Here is a 16,925-nt window from a genome sequence, read left to right as displayed (position 1 = left end):
ACTTAGAACACTGTTGCACTGACCCTATTCAAGCTACCATTGCACTGACCACACTCAAACTACTATTACATTGACCACACTCGAACTACTGTTGCACTGACCCATTCAAATCACCATTGCACTAAACTCTCAAACCACCGCATCACTTATTCGTCTCAAACAATCAGTTAGTTCTCAGCCAACAGTGCTCCAGGCATGAGTGGGGAGAGAGAGACATTATTATATTCTAGAAAGATTCCATACTATACTTCTGCCAACACCCACTCGCCCTGCGGGATCCTGGAAAGTGAATGCCTCAATATGTAAATATTTTTGTAAGCGTACCACATACATACATACACGTCATGAGTATCGGTAATAATGACTGTCTTTCCTGGTCCACGATCTGTAATTTGAAAATTTTTTGAGCTGAAGTTAAACTGGGAATTCTGTTTCTGAGTCTGTACTGTTGTGACATCCTTTAAAAAGCGTTACTAGGACATTCGTCGTTAATATTCAAGTCTTCTGTAACTGATCTTAGGAAAACTTCTGGAAGTTGAAACATCTTACGACAACAAAGACGGATAATCTCCGATGAATCATGTAGTCTGTACGGAACCCTAAAGTGATGTAGCTGAGCACTTGATAAATGTATGTAGTCATTATCGATAAGCAAATCCAGTCAGAATAAATAGTGATAAGGCTTCATTAAATGAAAAGACATAATAAAAGTAATTATTGTATTCTCTTTAAAAGTTAGAGTCGTATAAATCTTTTACAGTTCATATACCATTATATCTAACAATAGAAAATGTGCATTCTCTCTAGAAGCACTTGCGGTGGACGATGCCGGGGCCGGACTCGTCGTACTCCTCCTTGGTGATCCACATGGACTGGAAGGTGGACAGAGAGGCCAGGATGGAGCCACCGATCCAGACGGAGTACTTACGCTCGGGAGGAGCAATGATCTTGATCTTGATGGTGGAGGGAGCCAGAGCTGTGATTTCCTTCTGCATGCGGTCAGCAATACCAGGGTACATAGGTGGTACCACCAGACAAAACGTTGTTGGCGAACAGGTCCTTCCTGATATCAATGTCGCACCTCATGATGGAGTTGAAAACGGTCTCATGGATACCAACAGATTCCATACCCAGGAAGGAAGGCTGGAAGAGGGACTCGGGGCAACGGAAACGTTCGTTGCCGATGGTGATGACCTGACCGTCGGGAAGTTCGTAGGACTTCTCAAGGGATGAGGACGCGGCAGCCACACTCATTTCATTTTCGAAGTCGAGGGCGACATAACAGAGCTTTTCCTTGATGTCACGAACGATTTCTCGTTCAGCGGTGGTGGTGAAGGAGTAGCCACGCTCAGTCATGATCTTGGTAAGGTAAGCAGTCAGGTCACGGCCAGCCAGGTCAAGACGAAGGATGGCGTGAGGAAGACAATAACCTTCGTAGATGGGGACGGTGTGGGTGACACCATCACCGGTATCGAGCACGATACCTGTGGTACGACCGGAGGCGTAGAGGGACAGCACGGCCTGGATGGCCACGTACATGGCTGGGGTGTTGAAGGTCTCAAACATGATCTGGGTCATCTTCTCACGGTTGGCCTTAGGGTTGAGGGGAGCCTCAGTGAGGAGGACAGGGGACTCCTCAGGGGCAATGCGGAGTTCGTTGTAGAAGGAGTGATGCCAGATCTTCTCCATGTCGTCCCAGTTGGTGATGATGCCGTGCTCGATGGGGTACTTGAGAGTCAGGATACCTCGCTTGCTCTGGGCCTCATCACCGACGTAGGCGTCCTTCTGACCCATACCGACCATGACACCCTGGTGACGAGGACGGCCGACGATGGAGGGGAATACGGCGCGGGGAGCGTCATCACCGGCGAAGCCGGCCTTGACCATGCCGGAGCCATTGTCCACAACCAGGGGACTCACGTCGTCATCACACATGTTGGATGGGTGTCAGACCTGGAAGGATTATAATAGATAAGATCATCATCTGTCACTGCGGCACCGGATAGGTGTTATGTACATCCTCAGGTAGAGATAAAGGTCTTAGCAAGTATTCTGCTGAACTAAGATAATCTTATTTACATAGCTGGTGGTTACCTTTTTGTAATTCAGTAATTCCATTTAGAATATAGGAACCTTAAGCAACTTAGAGCATTAATCCTACATTTTGATATCTCTCAGTTTTATCTCTATTTTTTTGAAAAAAGAAAGAAATACCATTGTATCACTTATTTCTAGAAAATGACAGTAATTCGTGGGTTTGATTTTTAAAAGATCATCCTGTTGGGATTACATGTCACAAGGATATTTCTTTTGAGGTTTTATGCAACACACGTTTTTTTTTTTTTTTTTTTTTTTTTTCCAAAAGAAGGAACAGAGAAGGGGGCCAGGTAAGGATATTCCTTCAAAGGGCCAGTCCTCTGTTCTTAACGCTACCTTGCTAACGCAGGAAATGGCGAATAGTATGATATATATATATATAAATATATATATATATATATATATATATATATATATATATATATATATATATATATATATATATATATATATATATATATATATTCACGTATGTTTTCTACAATCATAAATAAATGTATTCGTGAATATTTTTGTTTTGTTTTTGTTTTACGTCTTTCTGGTGGAAGAAATTATGGATAAAAAAAGTTATTGTAAAAGAAATATAAAAAAGTCATTGTTTGTTCATATGTGTGACGAGATAGTGAGGTGCAGCATGTATGCCTGATGAGCTCTCGATACCGAACAAAGTCTAGAAGTCAGTCTTTAGTTAGCACGAAGTCTGGTTCCTCTCAAACACTTGATTGTATTCAATGATGATTCGTCATAGTGAACGAAATAACGAGAATCTAATTGTTTTGAAAGTGTATGTAAATATCATTTGTAGGCAAAGCGTATGTAGGTGTTATTTTCAGGTAAAACCGATGAAAAATATTGTTTGGTTGGTAAAGTGAAGGTGTTTCCCAGTGAATTAAGCTAAACGCACATTAACGTGGACCGTTATGCCTGGCCAGCATTCCTGGATGAGTCACTCCCTCTGTCTCTATTAGGACTAAATATAGAGACCTGTGAGGTTCCTCCTACTTCCCCTCACACACTGGGGAGGGAGACGTCGATGTATGACGCCCTACTATGTGTAGGATGGATTAGACTTGCACTTGTGCCAAGCTCCCCGACTCTGTCCGTAGTTACGGGTGGGAAGTGTCTTGACTCAGCTTCATAGGGAACACAATATTTTGGAAATTGTTGTACTATTTAGTCAGTGATTTGTGTTATAATGAAAGTCCTTTGTTGCTGATGTATGAGATGAATGATGTGCAATGTTCGTAATAGAATCGGAATTATGGCTTTTTGATTAATCTTTATAGTGATGTGTACAAGAGTCCACCTGAATATTTCTGTCGCATTTTACATTGGAAATTTTTTATCCCGGTCGAAGAAAATATTGTGTTAAGCTGTATTTTGAGCAAAGGAAATGTTCACGTTACTCTAACAAGTCGATTTCTATAAAGTGTATATATCAAGTGTATATATAAACAAACACCAGATTTGTCACCAGAGAGTCACGAACAGAGTGCAGACGTATCCTGAGCCTGAAGTACACTAAGGTGTGTCTGTCTATGAATGCACTTATATACCATGGGATACTCCCGCTTACTAAGTGTCAGTTTTTAGTTACAGTTGTTTTGGGTGGGTGGTAACAGTGCCTCCCCTATCTTGGTACGTGGGCAGTTATTGCCCAAAGGTAAGAATATCATGGATTCTCAATAACGTCTGACCACTTGTCATTGACAATGTTTATTTTGAAAATAGGTATAGTTTTAGCACGATGATAATTCGATTATTCTACCAAGATGAGACAATTGCGTTATGTTATAATCTAAAACAATAACGTCAAGGATTTGGTGGCAACTCAGAGGTGTTTACCACACCCACAAGACTTTACCATAAGAGATCAAAATTACTCGGGGCTATTTCTGGTCTGGTCAAGTTCGGCACAAGTACTGTACTTGGATAGTACAGAAGTCGCTGTTTAAACGTATTTCATGATCGATTTTTACGGTCGTGTAATATATATATATATATATATATATATATATATATATATATATATATATATATATATATATATATATATATATAGAGAGAGAGAGAGAGAGAGAGAGAGAGAGGTGCAAGAGGTAAAAAAGAGGGCAAGTGAGGGTTGGGGTGAGAGAGTATCATTAAATTTTAGGGAGAATAAAAAGATGTTTTGGAAGAAGGTAAATAAAGTGCGTAAGACAAGAGAACAAATGGGAACATCGGTGAAGGGGGCTAATGGGGGAGTTGATATCAAGTAGTGGTGATGTGAGAAGGAGATGGAGCGAGAATTTTGAAGGTTTGTTTAATGTGTTAGATGATAGAGTGGCAGATATAGGGTGTTTTAGTCGACGTGGTGTGCGAAGTGAAAGGGTTAGGGAGAATGATTTGGTAAACAGAGAAGAGATTGTAAAAGCTTTGCGGAAGATGAAAGCTGGTAAGGCAGCGGGTTTGGATGGTATTGCAGTGGAATCCATTAGAAAAGGGGGTGACTGTGTTGTTGACTGGTTGGTAAGGATATTTAATGTATGTATTACTCATGGTGAGGTTCCTGAGGATTGGCGGAATGCATGCATAATGCAATTGCACAAAGGCAAAGGGGACAAAGGTGAGTGCTCAAATTACAGAGGTATAAGTTTGTTGAGTATTCCTGGGAAAATATATGGGAGGGTATTGATTGAGAGGGTGAAGGCATGTACAGAGCATCAGATTGGGGAAGAGCAGTGTGGTTTCAGAAGTGGTAGAGGATGTGTGGATCAGGTGTTTGCTTTGAATAATGTATGTGAGAAAAACTTAGAAAAGCAAATGGATTTGTATGTAGCATTTATGAATCTGGAGAAGGAATTTGATAGAGTTGATAGAGATGCTCTGTGGAAGGTATTAAGAATATATGGTATGGGAGGCAAGTTGTTAGAAGAAGTGAAAAGTTTTTATCGAGGATGTAAGGCACGTGTACGAGTAGGAAGAGAGGAAAGTGATTGGTTCTCAGTGAATGTCGGTTTGCGGCAGGGGTGTGTGATGTCTCCATGGTTGTTTCATTTGTTTATGGATGGGGTTGTTAGGGAGGTGAATGACAGAGTTTTGGAGAGAGGTGCAAGTATGCAGTCTGTTGTGGATGAGAGGGCTTGGGAAGTGAGTCAGTTGTTGTTCGCTGATGACAAAGCGCTGGTGGCTGATTCGGGTGAGAAACTGCAGAAGCTGGTGACTAAGTTTGGTAAAATGTGTGAAAGAAGAAAGCTGTGAGTAAATGTGAATAAGAGCAAGGTTATTAGGTACAAAAACTGAAGTTAGTGAAGTGTTTTAGATGTCTGGGAGTGGATTTGGCGGCGGATGGAACCATTGAAGCGGAAGTGAGTCACAGGGTGGGGGAGGGGGCAAAAGTTCTGGGAGCGTTGAAAAATGTGTGGAAGGCGAGAACATTATCTCGGAAAGCAAAAATGGTTGTGTTTGAAGGAATAGTGGTTCCAACAATGTTATATGGTTGCGAGGCGTGCGCTATAGATAAAGTTGTTCGGAGAAGGGTGGATGTGTTAGAAATGAGGTGTTTGAAGACAATATGTGGTGTGAGGTGGTTTGATCGAGAAAGTAATAAAAAGAGCGTGGTTGAGAGAGCAGAAGAGCGTCTTTTGAAATGGTTTGGTCACATGGAGAGAATGAGCGAGGAAAGATTGACAAAGAGGATATATGCGTCAGAGGTGGATCGAACGAGGAGAAGTGGGAGACCAAATTGGAGGTGGAAGGATGGAGTGAAAAAGATTTTGAGCGATCGGGGCCTGAACATGCAGGAGGGTGAAAGGTGTGCAAGGAATAGAGTGAACTGGAACGATGTGGTGTACCGGGATCGACGTGCTGTCAATGGATTGAACCAAGGCATGTGAAGCGTCTGGGGTAAACCATGGAAAGTTGTGTGGGGCCTGGATGTGGAAAGGGAGGTGTGGTTTCGGTGCCTTATACATGACAGCTAGAGACTGAGTGTGAACGAATGTGGCCTTTGTTGTCTTTTTCTAGCGCTATCTCGCGCGCATGCGGGGGGAAGGGGGTTGTCATTTCATGTGTGGCGGGGTGGCGATGGGAGTGAATAAAGGCAGCAAGTATGAATTGTGTACATGTGTATATATGTATATGTCTGTGTATGTATATATATGTATACGTTGAAATGTATAGGTATGTATATGTGCGTGTGTGGACGTGTATGTATATACATGTGTATGTGGGTGGGTTGGGCCATTCTTTCGTCTGTTTCCTTGCTCTACCTCGCAAAAGCGGGAGACAGTATAATATATATATATTTTTTTTATTTTGCTTTGTATATATATATATATATACTTAATATATATATATATTTTTTTTTTTTTTGCTTTGTCGCTGTCTCCCGCGTTTGCGAGGTAGCGCAAGGAAACAGACGAAAAGAAATGGCCTAACCCACCCCCATACACATGTATATACATACGTCCACACACGCAAATATACATACCTACACAGCTTTCCATGGTTTACCCCAGACGCTTCACATGCCTTGATTCAATCCACTGACAGCACGTCAACCCCGGTATACCACATCGCTCCAATTCACTCTATTCCTTGCCCTCCTTTCACCCTCCTGCATGTTCAGGCCCCGATCACACAAAATCTTTTTCACTCCATCTTTCCACCTCCAATTTGGTCTCCCTCTTCTCCTCGTTCCCTCCACCTCCGACACATATATCCTCTTGGTCAATCTTTCCTCACTCATTCTCTCCATGTGACCAAACCATTTCAAAACACCCTCTTCTGCTCTCTCAACCACGCTCTTTTTATTTCCACACATCTCTCTTACCCTTACGTTACTTACTCGATCAAACCACCTCACACCACACATTGTCCTCAAACATCTCATTTCCAGCACATCCATCCTCCTGCGCACAACTCTATCCATAGTCCACGCCTCGCAACCATACATATATATATATAAGTATAATATATATATATATATATATATATATATATATATATATATATATATATATATATATATATATATATTTATATATATATACATTAGGACACCTTTCTTGGGGCTCCTGCACCAACGAGGCTGCACTCCTTGCGGGAGAAGGGTAAGGTACAGCGTTCTACTTTTTACTCTCCGCTGACAGTCATACATGACTTCCTGCTCGCAGTCTTACACATACAGATGAAGTCCGCCAACACACAGACAGACAGACAAACAAGACATAGACACACAAGTAGTGGTGATGTGAGAAGGAGATGGAGTGAGTATTTTGAAGGTTTGTTGAATGTGTTTGATGATAGAGTGGCAGATATAGGGTGCTTTGGTCGAGGTGGTGTGCAAAGTGAGAGGGTTAGGGAAAATGATTTGGTAAACAGAGAAGAGGTAGTAAAAGCTTTGCGGAAGATGAAAGCCGGCAAGGCAGCAGGTTTGGATGGTATTGCAGTGGAATCTATTAAAAAAGGGGGTGACTGTATTGTTGACTGGTTGGTAAGGTTATTTAATGTATGTATGATTCATGGTGAGGTGCCTGAGGATTGGCGGAATGCGTGCATAGTGCCATTGTACAAAGGCAAAGGGGATAAGAGTGAGTGCTCAAATTACAGAGGTATAAGTTGGTTGAGTATTCCTGGTAAATTATATGGGAGGGTATTGATTGAGAGGGTGAAGGCATGTACAGAGCATCAGATTGGGGAAGAGCAGTGTGGTTTCAGAAGTGGTAGAGGATGTGTGGATCAGGTGTTTGCTTTGAAGAATGTATGTGATAAACATGTGGTAAACATGTGATTGAATCACATGTTTACCAAATGGCGTCCTAGCTTCGTCTCTTCGATGTATATCAACTGACTGTTATATTTCTCTCTTGTGTCTCCCCTGATGATGTGATTATTACACGAAAGTGCACTTGGGAACTTTTCGTGTTTCATTTTCCCCGTGGACTCATAGGATTATCTTGATCACGCGCAAAATTGTGATCCTTTTCAACATGGATCCAATGTATATATATATATATATATATATATATATATATATATATATATATGACATTACCATCAAGCATACGCATCTGTGTCCTCATAGACAGCAACCTTCCTTTCCAAGCAACCCTGAATGCACCGAGGACCTGAGACTCCCTCGCTCATCCTTGGCTAACTTTAGTTTCCATGGTTCCATCCGCTGTCATGTACACTCCCTGGTATCTGAGTCAGTCTACATTCCCCTAGCTTGTCCCCACGTAAGTTGACATGCCCACCAACCTTTTTTACCTCTTAACCTTCATAATCTTACTTTTATTCACAATAACTCAGTTTCTTTTTTTTTTCCTTTAAAACACTCTCCCAAACTCACACTTCAGCTTACGCAGTTTCTCATTCGAGTCTGCCACCACATCTGTTATCAGCAAATAGCAAGTTACTCGCCTCCCAGTCCCTCCAACCTTCAGTAGATTGAAAACCCTTCCTTCTTTAGAGGACCCTCGCATTCACCTTTCTCACCACCTTATCCGTAAATAAATTACACAGTCATGGTGACAGCACACACCACTGCCGTAGTGCCACTTTCACATGGAACCGCTCACCCTTCTTTCTGTCTTCTTGCGCATACGCCTTGCTCTCTTGAAAGAAACTCCTCGCTGCTTCTAGTAGTTCTCCCTCACCATATATTCGCAACACCTTCCACAGACCATCTCTGTCATCCCTACCCTACGGTTTTACGACATCCATAAATGCCACATACAAACTCTTTTCTTTCCTTAAGTATTCCTCATACATATTCTTCAAAGCAAATACCTGATGCACACTTTCTCTTCCACAAGATTAATATAAACATGGTTGATATGTGAAGAAGCGAAAACTAAGAGAGACTGGTTATGAAGGTACAGACTTTCCCAGAGACACTGGATTATGGATAAAACATATTACCGAAATATAGTTGCTACGTACAAATGAGGACGAATGAGGAGAGAGAGTGAAAAATAAGGCATGCAGGTAGGATTAATAATATCTTGAAAATGTTTCACAATTTAATCGGGTACAAATTATCAGTAAAGGAAAAGTTGTTGAGCGTATGGGATGATAAAATGATGGGGACAGTTCAGTGGAAGAGCTATGTTGTGCCTAACCTGTCGCCAGAGTTCCATCTTGGAGAATAGTCTATACCAAGTGTCTGCTGGCAAGTAGTAGAATATAATTCAAGTTCTTGTATAAGGAATTATTCAGCAAGCAGTTTACATTACAAGCATGGAAAATGCTAGGATGTTCTTTTCAAGTTCGATCACGACACCAGAAGAAACACAAAAGAGTTAACAGAGAAGGTATAGTTTATGGGGAAGACAACAAAGATGGTAATGATAAAGAGAAAAGAGTGAAGGAGACATTGTGTGTGCTGACACATACAGCTTTCATCATACTGTTCCCAACCTACATCAGGCCAAAACTAGAACACATGTCTCAGATTTGGTGGTCGCACTTAAAGAAGAGCAAAGAAAGTCCAAAGGAGGGCAACAAAGATGTTACCAGAATTAAGTGAGCTGATTCGCATGGAGAGGTTAGAGGCCATAAATTTGTTTATCATGGAAGAGAGAAAAATATGAGGTGACTTAATCACAACTACTTTAGAAGACTTAAGTGATGTCAACCAATCTTGGAAAGATGCAAAAGTCGAACAACCAGAGGACATAAAGATAATTAATCAAGAAACTTGATAGAGTAAAGAAGTGCTTCTGTTGTTTGAGAATACTGGATGAATGGAAAGAATTGAATAATGAAATTGTGATTGTGGACATCGCACTGAAGTTTGAAACGTTGTGTGACAGTAGAGAGAGTTCAGAAGAGGAGGACCACGGGTGCAGACTCTTTCTTACCGCATGAACAGATGATCAATCACAAAAAAGTAATTAAACCCTAAAATGAAAGTATAGATATACACTTGCACGTACATACACTGAAGTACACGTGTACTCAAATACCCCAGACACACACACACACACACACACACACACACACACACACACACACACACACACACACACACACACACACACAAACACTTGTGGTGTCTGTCTTCTGAATGTGTTCTCAAAGAAGCTGTGTATTACGAGGAGCGGCAAGCCCTGGTGCCAGTCTGACATGACGAATTTCTTCAGTCTTGTTCTGATAAATCTCCATGTGTTTGCAATGTAGTTCTGGCTCTGTATCTAATGACAGTTGGGTATGTAACGCAATTTATTGCAGTGAAGCACTACATCTGGCTGCACAGCACCTTAACAGAGTTAACAATTTTTTTTTCGCTCCTGTCGAAGTTAATAGTACTTTTAAAATAAAACGGACGGCTGTGAGGGAGGGGTGAGTGTGCCAATTTTCTTGCTCTCTCTAGCCGGTTACACTCAGTCCCTGATGGCTGTTGTGTCACGCCCTTACTGACTTCTGTATATGGGAAGTGTTATATTATGGGTATTCTAAACTCTTGCACTGTGAGCGATCACTGTTGTATAAAAGGTCAGTAGAACAGATGTGTAGGGAGGGACCCGTGGTCACTCCTATAAATGGACCAGGAATCATCTAACATTCATTTCATTGCCAGTCATTTCTGCAGTCCATGTTGTTCAGAAATGGATTTTTTTGACTTACAACGAATGTAAACACAATACGAAACACACTGCCACTGTTGCTGTGAACGCTTATCACATAACGCTGTCACACGAACAGGGATACAGGTGGCCAACCAGACCTGGTGTTCCACGGGCTGGGTATACATAACGTTTTTATCATAGACGACAAAAACTTTGTATTTTCCTTTTCCCTCTATAGTGACTACACGCTAGTATATATATATATATATATATATATATATATATATATATATATATATATATATATATATATATATATATATATTAGAGAGAGAGAGAGAGAGAGAGAGAGAGAGAGAGAGAGAGAGAGAGAGAGAGAGAGAGAGAGAGAGAGAGAGATGTATGTTTGTGTGTGTGTGTGTGTGTGTGTGTGTGTGTGTGTGTGTTTTCCATACCAACATACTGTACCATTGGACAGCAGGCTCAGCGGGTCATTGATGCTGTATGCAACCCTCAGCTTAACGCTTGAAGTCCGCGTAGGAAATTGTTGAAATATGTGAGAGTAAGCAACCTACAGAGATGTTGGCTTTCCTCGATGTCCAGAGCTCTTACCTTGGTATTCCTGTAAAAGCTTCACTCAGCATCGTCCCCAAGTATACATAGAATCACCTTGTAACTTCACATCCAACACCACTCAGATCCATTCCTAAACACCGTACTACTGAAGCTCCACCTCGAGGGGCAGACAACCTTCTATCCTGCCAGATGGAAGGAGTGACAACGGGATCTTCCTTATAGATTTTCTTTGAGGACTTCTATGTATGTCACACTGACAGCCAAATTCTTGAAGACAGTCACCTGCGTCTCACATGATCTGCTGCAGCTATTTGCAGGATATTTTTGTCGACATAAGGATCTGTAACAGAATCTCCTTCCTTTATGTTCGTATCGCTGGTGAAGGTGACACCTCTTTTCTAATTAAAGCCTGCTGATGCTAGTCAGGGCCTGAGTGCCACTAGTGAATGCTGCATGGTGAGAATTATTAGATCCTTCCTTAGAAGAGCCTATGAAACTGTTCCAGCTGGAATACCTCCACAGTAACTTTGATAAATGCAATATATACTTGTTATCAAATGATACGACAACAACAACAACAACAACAACAACAACCAGAACGACAACAATGTAAAAACTGAGATTACTTAATGCCAGTCTTCAGTAATTCTTGCTCCAACACCCATTATGGCGTTATACTTGATATACTGAGGTGACCAAGGGAAGCCTTCTTCATGAATGACATCATTACCGAGAACTACACATGTGTCGTCAAGCCTGAGGATACAATGATGTTATCAGCATCAACATTACAAACCTTAATCCGCTTTTTATCTTTTTTTTTGGAGGTTCCAATCACGGACAAAAGCCTACATCAAGATCAGGCCTTACAATTGAAATGGATGACGTAGGGGTCTCCAACATCTCCTCACCCAGAAGACTAACAATTCACCTGTGCTTTGAAGCGGCACATACTCCAGCAGAAATGGAAACCTAATTATAGACGCCTGACGACAATACCACATTCATCAGTCATTATTACAGGTACCTGACAAACAATACCATAATTATGAGTCATTATTATACCTGACGAACAATATCACGTTTATGAGTCATTATTATAGATACCTTACAAACAATACCACAATTATGAGTCATTATTATAGATACCTGACAAACAATACCACAATTATGAGTCATTATTATAGATACCTGACAAACATTGCCACAATTATGAGTCATTATAATAGAAAGTTAATGATCCTGAAAGCTCTCTTCGAGACAAGAATTTTTATTTGTGCTTTCGGTATGTAATCATGTTCTACTTTCAATCAGCCTTTCAAGCCAGCAAGCAGCTCTCAATCAAGTGTAGATACAATAGTTGAGAAAGATCCTCTTACCCAGCTGGCTACGTTTCCGTCCGCCCCATAAATAAGCCACCCTTTGCTTCACTCATCATCCAACCGCTTTGTTTTGGACTTCTCCATCCATCACAAAGGGTCAAAATCTGACACCACTTTAAATGAAGATGGGATAGATTCCCTGAATATTGTAATGTGATTTTACCTGTTTATTGTGCTTAACTTTTATAAAGTACTTAAGCTGATATTATTTCCCGTCGGAGTTTAAAGTACCCAAAAGAAGCAGTAAGAAAAACTAGAATGCTCATTAATATTAGATGATCTCTGGTGAAAGGCAACATATCATCAAAATATTATGAACCCAATATGATCTGTCCCGTGAGTTCAGTGTGATATTTATTTTGTTACTAATGTTGAAATAAAAAGGAGATGTGGTTTCTGCCGTCCTGGATACACTCTTGATATCTATTTTGTTATTACAGTTAAGGGGGTTATTATTGCTGGACATGAAATAACCTTAAACCTGTAAAAGTGAAATTAAACAAAAGAATAAACTTGTAGCGTCCTGGGCAGAGGATACTGAATTAAAACAACGAATGAGTTATTTTTTGTATTATTGATTAAGCCACTCTGTCTTCGTCGTTTTACATTCAATCAGATAAATGTATAAAATGAAAAATACATGTTGTGTCTTACATGCATTCTTCCCTTTCGCACAGGAGAATCCTAAATCCACTTCAGTCAATGAAATATATAAGTAGAAAATTCCAGCCATAAGCTTCACGTCATAAAACAAACTTAGAAGCACTTGCGATGGACGATGCCGGGGCCAGGACTCGTCGTACTCCTCCTTGGTGATCCACATGGACTGGAAGGTGGACAGAGAGGCCAGGATGGAGCCACCGATCCAGACGGAGTACTTACGCTCGGGAGGAGCAATGATCTTGATCTTGATGGTGGAGGGAGCTAGAGCTGTGATTTCCTTCTGCATGCGGTCAGCAATACCAGGGTACATGGTGGTACCACCAGACAAAACGTTGTTGGCGAACAGGTCCTTCCTGATATCAATGTCGCACCTCATGATGGAGTTGTAGACGGTCTCATGGATACCAACAGATTCCATACCCAGGAAGGAAGGCTGGAAGAGGGACTCGGGGCAACGGAAACGTTCGTTGCCGATGGTGATGACCTGACCGTCGGGAAGTTCGTAGGACTTCTCAAGGGATGAGGACGCGGCAGCCACACTCATTTCATTTTCGAAGTCGAGGGCAACATAACAGAGCTTTTCCTTGATGTCACGAACGATTTCTCGTTCAGCGGTGGTGGTGAAGGAGTAGCCACGCTCAGTCATGATCTTGGTAAGGTAAGCAGTCAGGTCACGGCCAGCCAGGTCAAGACGAAGGATGGCGTGAGGAAGACAATAACCTTCGTAGATGGGGACGGTGTGGGTGACACCATCACCGGTATCGAGCACGATACCTGTGGTACGACCGGAGGCGTAGAGGGACAGCACGGCCTGGATGGCCACGTACATGGCTGGGGTGTTGAAGGTCTCAAACATGATCTGGGTCATCTTCTCACGGTTGGCCTTAGGGTTGAGGGGAGCCTCAGTGAGGAGGACTGGGGACTCCTCAGGGGCAACTCTGAGTTCGTTGTAGAAGGAGTGATGCCAGATCTTCTCCATGTCGTCCCAGTTGGTGATGATGCCGTGCTCGATGGGGTACTTGAGAGTCAGGATACCTCGCTTGCTCTGGGCCTCATCACCGACGTAGGCGTCCTTCTGACCCATACCGACCATGACACCCTGGTGACGAGGACGGCCGACGATGGAGGGGAATACGGCGCGGGGAGCGTCATCACCGGCGAAGCCGGCCTTGACCATGCCGGAGCCATTGTCCACAACCAGGGGACTCACGTCGTCGTCACACATGGTGGAGTGGTGTTGGAACTGGAGAAAGAGATAAGTAGATGAGGTTGATTAGTAAGAAAAAGTATTTTGATATCCGTAGCCTAAGGTATGATATATATAATTATCATCATCAACATATTAATCTGAAAACGGAAAAAAGCTGATTTTGGTAAACTGTCAAATAGTTCTCATTTAGCTGTGCCTCTGGAGTCCTTTTATTTCTAATTCTAATTGAGTTCAGTAACTTTAGAAAGTGTTTTCTTGTTTCTGCAGATGCATCAAAAGTTCTTCACTAAATCTGGTATCATACTATTTTCGATGTCTCATTCCATATACTATATTTTCCCTCAAATGTCGGTGAATTCAAATTCTATGGTCTTCCAAGTACCTTTCTGTTTAATCACTTGCTTAGTAGCAACGAAGTACACAGACTCATATATGGAAAGCCGTATTGTTAGATACAGTGTGTCACCATTAACATACTCACCAGATCTCTACCCAGCACACTACAAACACCTCTCATCTTCACTTACAACTCTGGAGCTACAATCTTTGTACAGTTGGAAAAGAATAACTCGAAAGTAATTCTTCTAACTTTCCAACTTTTCACAACGCCATTCTTGGCCTAACAATTATGCACATCCTGTCTTAGAGCTGACATTTTTCTTGAGTTCGCTAAAAAGAGCGGAATGATTTCTGTTTACTTAATTATGTGAGTAAATGTATTGCACACAGTTAATACTCCCACGATCGATGAGATGCATCCCAATTCTTGAACATCCTTGTCGAAATGTGGCCTAACGTTCTGGTCGAATCAAGAATCTGGCTTTCAGTCCAGCCACCTTTTTCTTTATGCCTTTTGGCTATTATTGAATATTTTCCTTTTCTGCGTCATTGACCGTCCTGACTTAGGACTGTTGATGTGTTCTCAGAACATCCTGCACCCTCCGTGCCCGCAGGTTGTACAGAACAGCCGTTAGATAAGCGCTACCTTCTTGTCTTGAGGTTTAGAAGTGATGGCCAGAGCCATCATCATACGTCATCCGTTGTCACTATAGAGGTAAAGGTCAAGCCTATCAATGCTTTTAAAACTCGGTCTCACAAATATTTTAATGACTAATTATCATGAAATCATTGTGTTTACGAATACACCATGATCACTTATTCAGCTTTTTTTTTTTTTCATTGGAAATTTAGCACGTCCAGTCATTGAACAGGGTATCCGGTAGCCTAAATTGAACGAGAATGTTTTTCATTTATTCTTTCTAAGAGAATTTCCACGACAGTATCATCCTGCCACACATGATGTTCCTTTTTGGATGTTTTTTGCCGGTTGATATGCGGGAGGGAGTAGTGGATGTAGACAAGTCTTCTGCTTTACTGTTGTCTACTGTTGTCTACGTTGAGAATTTAGGATACCAAAACTGTCATTTAGCAGATAACCTCATCAGATCATGACACATTATGTTGTGTGTTTCTGATTGTTATTCTTGGTTTCTTCAGCCGTTATTGTCTGTTCCTAACTCGACGGTCGATAACACTGTAATCAACATGAAGAGTCATGTGTTTCTTAGCCGTTTTAAATAATCTGATTTTGCAAATATCACAGATCTTACTAAGTAATGAACTAAACAGTCTCTCCTTTTCAACTGCTTTATCGTAGAAGACTTCTATTTGATATAATCTGGAAGTGTGATTTTTTTTTCTATTTCTAAATCAATGATATAATGACTGCCTCTTGTGTGGCGACCGGCATGTGTTATGTCTGGCTGATTCATGGACAGAAAAACAGTAGTATTCTGGTGCCAAGGATGACTCAGAGGTTGTATTAGAATAACGCTGTATTTTGAGCCACTGTCGAAATGAATCTCAGTAACGTTAGCGAATGGCTGGACCTGTAAGGCTGGGACATAACTTGTGTTGACCTAAAAGCAAATATTACGAGTAATGTGTGTGAGGATCCTCGCTGGTAAAAGATACCTACACTCTCAGGAGGAAAATACTGATTAAGATATGAATAGTTTCTGAAAATCTGTCGTTCATTACAAGAGTGATCATATACTGTTACTACTTATAATGATAAATGTATCAAGTGATCCATCCGATGCTCATCTGTAGCTGTGAAATTGTAAGACTGTAGATGGATACGGTTCAATAGTTCCATATTAAAGTTTCCTCTAACTTCATACAATTCATCACGTGCCGTCACAAACTTGTATTTTTCTCAGTAAGGAAGGTTTCGTTGTGGACCAGTTATTGTCTTGTTCCCTGCTACTAAACGCAATGTGTAGTGAACACAGAACGGTACGTACGCAAGACTAGACGTATCCTGAGCCTGCAGTACACTAGAGGCAGAGGTGTGCAGGAACTCTCTTATATACCAACCTTATACTTCCGCCAGGTTAAGTATGGCTCTACCTGTTGACATTTTTCCTTTACAGCTGTTTT

The 16,925-nt window shown here is 41.4% G+C and overlaps 2 protein-coding genes and 2 pseudogenes across 6 annotated transcripts in view; 1 reads left to right on the top strand and 3 right to left on the bottom strand.

The window, feature by feature from the left end:
* Positions 1–16,925, top strand: part of LOC139767180 (actin, muscle-like) — a 110,213-nt gene that overhangs the window by 3,974 nt on the left and 89,314 nt on the right. The window lies entirely within an intron of this gene.
* LOC139767168 (actin-3, muscle-specific-like) overlaps positions 1–16,925 on the bottom strand; it is a 208,480-nt gene that overhangs the window by 103,229 nt on the left and 88,326 nt on the right. The gene's annotated exons all lie outside the window — the stretch shown is intronic.
* LOC139767169 (actin-2-like) lies at positions 706–3,620 on the bottom strand (annotated as a pseudogene).
* Positions 13,166–16,863, bottom strand: LOC139767343 (actin, muscle-like; annotated as a pseudogene).

Source organism: Panulirus ornatus, chromosome 59 (assembly GCF_036320965.1).
Source record: "Panulirus ornatus isolate Po-2019 chromosome 59, ASM3632096v1, whole genome shotgun sequence".
Taxonomy (NCBI): Eukaryota; Metazoa; Arthropoda; class Malacostraca; order Decapoda; family Palinuridae; genus Panulirus; species Panulirus ornatus.
Note: the sequence above shows the minus strand (reverse complement) of the source record. Positions and strands in the feature narration are given on the sequence as shown.